Consider the following 3,818-nt stretch of genomic DNA (forward strand, 5'->3'; position numbering starts at 1 on the left):
CTCTCTCTCTCTCTCTCTCTCTCTCTCTCTCCTGATGAGTGAGTCCAGGACTTCTGCACTGAGCTACATCTCCATCTTTTCTTTAATTTTTTTTTTGAGATAGGTTGATAAGATTGCTTAATTATGCAAGCAGAAGTAGCATTTGAGGTCCTCCGACCTTAGCCATCCAGAGTACTGAAATTACATATGTGGTTTACCACACTAGGCTGAGGTTTTGTTTTTTTGTTTTGTTTTGTTCTTTCACTTACTCAAAATATTGATTCAAAAATAATAAAACTATAAGGAAGGGTCTTTGTTATCTATCATTTTGTGTTGAAAAGGAGCACTAGTAAAGAAGCTTCTACTGAATGTAGGTGTCATTTTAAACGTTTGCACATCTTTCTTTCTGCACAATTTCCTAAGAAATCTGCAAACACATGTACTTAGGAAATTCCACAAGAACTGTAAGTATTACTTCAGGGTGATATGTTATAATTTGATTCTTCTGTTGTCTTTTTTTCTGCTAAAACAAGTCACATCTGATTGTATCAGTTATATTTGTGTATTGAGAAGTTTGTAATTTGCACTGTGGTCAGATCACAAATACAGTAAGTAGTCTGTAATATTTAACAGGAACAGCAATAAGTATTGGTTAAAAGCAGACTTTAAATTCCACAGGAAACTATCATCACAATGTAAGAAATATAGATGCCACTAAAGAACAATTCAAGACACCTACCACAAAAACTAGTAAAGCAGAGATATACAACTTACAGGGCATGATAAATACATCATTTAACTTTCAAATATATTGACAGAAAGAGTTGTATACTATTTTATTCCTACCCAATTTAATGATTTTTCATTAGAAAGTGAAATTTGGATATAATTGACTCGTTTAAAATTTACCTTTATTTGAAAATCCTTTGTGACGTTTTACAGAAGCATGGAGAGAATACACACCCTCCTTTTTTATAGGACAAGATCTACCTATATATCATACATATCACCTTATTCACATACCATTTTTACAAATTTTTCTCCTCAACATCTGTATTGCCTCATTACAAATTTTAAAGCTTTACCTATTAATCACTTTTCAAATCTTTCTTTACTAGGTAATTGCTATCAGTCTTTGTGATGTTTGTGATACAACCACAGAATCATTATGGATTTGCCCATTTTACCTTCTGTCTGACCTGTGATTTTCTAGTTTTAACACAGAAAGAGATCACAAAGTGTTCTCTTGACTTAGTTTTTTGTACTTGGAAAATTGATATGAATTATTATTTTATGAAAATTATCAAAAAATCTGTAGTTGCCTTTTTTGTTAAATAATAAGATTATAGGAAATGATCATGCTGCACATGAAGAAATAAAATATTTAATGCATGTATAACCTGTATAATTGTGACTCGTTTGTGGAAACTTTGCAAAATGTGTTAGTATTTAGAATTGTGGAACTTATGCCGTTCTCATTTGTTGTGATTACTGATCTGCACATAAATATTATTAATTTTTTATTTTTCCTTTTCTTTTTTCTTCACAGTTTATCTTGGTCAGTCTAATTCTATCAACTTTTTTTTTTTTTTTTTTTTTTTCTTTTCTCCTTGAAAGTCTCTAATTTTATTGATGTTTTGTTATGGGATTTCCAGTGAAGGAGATTTTAACTTTTACTCTTACTTTTAACTTGTAACTTTCACTTTTTAGATAAGGACAGTACTAGTGATCCTTGAATATAAATTATAAGTGTAGTGAAAATGCATAAGCAAAAAAGTGTCATATCACTCTAGCACTGACACCAGTACATATTAGAATTTAATAAGCTAAATTATTATCATTAATTCTGATGAAATAAACTTTTCTGACTTTTACTACTGAAACTTTTCAGATGATTAGTAAGAAGCACAATAATAATTGACAGTTTTATTCATTTGCTTATTTATTTGAATTGGTGCTTTGATAATGAATTTTCTCCTTTTGCTTCTTATCTAAAAACTGACGCTCTAAGGTTAGTCTGTGTTTTCCAAACTTAGCCCGGTAAATTTCCCTAAGAGAGTGCTGTGTTTTTTAATTAACGTGTACAAGTGATTTTGTTATGGTTGTTGTTGGTGGTGGTGCTGGTGGTAGCATGAAAACATTAGACCTAGTTTTCAGTGTCTAGGGTTGTCCTCTTCAGTTGAAGGGTTTATATGGGTCAGATTGGAACACTTTGTTTCCCACAGTGCTGAAGGTTTTCTATGTAATACTGGAGGCACACAGAAGAATGTCCAAAATTATGAGTATTAACTTTAGTCATGGCTTTATTTCTTCAAGAGTACTTTCTACAATCTGGAGAAACTCATTGAAAATAGCTTAAGTGTGTCTGAGATTATCGTAGAAACAAGAAGAAAGTACATGATATTGCAGGAGAGGTGCCATCTTTCACTCCTGCTCCCGTAGAATTCAGCTCTCTTCTGTTCAAATCCTGTAGGCAGGCTTTCTCTGTTTCTAAATCTACACAGTGACAATTTTTGAGCATCTTCATGCTCTCTTCTTGGACACAGGGCACAGTGAAACAGAAATTACTTATTCCCAAATTTAAATTTCCAGGAAACAGTACGATGGGTCAGTTCATTATTCCCCTTTGTGTTTCTATTTTTAAAAATAGCAAAAACTAGGTAACTTGTGAAGAACATGTTTACTTAGTTCAGATTTAGAGAGTAAAGGACAGTGTACAAGCAATACCCTATCTCTGGTGTAAACCGCAAGGCAGATAACATCACGCTGGGAACAAGTAGGAGAGATTATGTGATGGGACAAAAATTCAGAGAGCAAGAAGACATCAGTCTTGTCCTTTGATAATAAATGCTTCTCATAGAACTAGCTGCTATCAGCTTAGAAATACTTAATTTCTTCTAAGGGGGATTTTCCTAATGATCCAATCAACTTATAATTGGGGCCACCTCGCAAAGGTCCCATCATCTCTTCACACTGCCACACTGGAAACTAAGCTTCCAACACATTATTTCTAGAAGGATAAACTAAATACAGTACAAACCCGAGGAAGAAGAAAATACTCTTGGAGCATTTGGTTAATATAAAATACAATAGTTTTTGTCTGCTTAAAAGTGGGCGATTATAATGAAATTTTGCTTAGAGGATATTTAGCAAACAATGAGATGTTTATCCCAGGAACTAAAAATTAATCAAAAATCACTGATGTGAAATGGTCACTCTCATATAATTCTGGATATTCTACCTACTTACTCATTCAGCATGGTATCATTATTAGGCCTTAAAAGATTAGTTATTACTAAGAAATATTTATACAGTTCAGTCATAAATTCTTCATTTTATGACTGAATGGAAGAAACAGTGTATTAGATATTATAAATGCAGAAATCTAAGATATACTTTTTAATATGTTATTGTTTTCACTTTGACTATTTCACATACACATCTCTGCAGAGTTTTCTTGCTGCCTGATAATTGCTTTCATTGAGTTTTCTTATTGCTAAATTGATCAATTACAGGCTTTTCATTTATATTTTTTTTATTCTTTATTTTAAAAAATTAAAAATATGACAAAATAACAATGAAGACAAAATCAAAACAACACAAAAACAACAGAGATGATACATGACCTCAAAACAAAATGATAGAAATTTACAACGGTTGCTATATTACATACTATTATCTTAGGAATGTAAGTTTGATCAAACAATCAAAGACAGGAACAAGTAAAAAAATAATAAAAAAAATAAAACATTGGGAATGATGCAGAGCTTCACCATACAAGATGGTAGAAGTTCAACAATGGTTCTTACACTGCATATTTTTTTCAGACCAGTCATTCT

The sequence above is a fragment of the Chinchilla lanigera genome, unplaced genomic scaffold (assembly GCF_000276665.1).
Source record: "Chinchilla lanigera isolate Chin_1 unplaced genomic scaffold, ChiLan1.0 scaffold00034, whole genome shotgun sequence".
Taxonomy (NCBI): domain Eukaryota; kingdom Metazoa; phylum Chordata; class Mammalia; order Rodentia; family Chinchillidae; genus Chinchilla; species Chinchilla lanigera.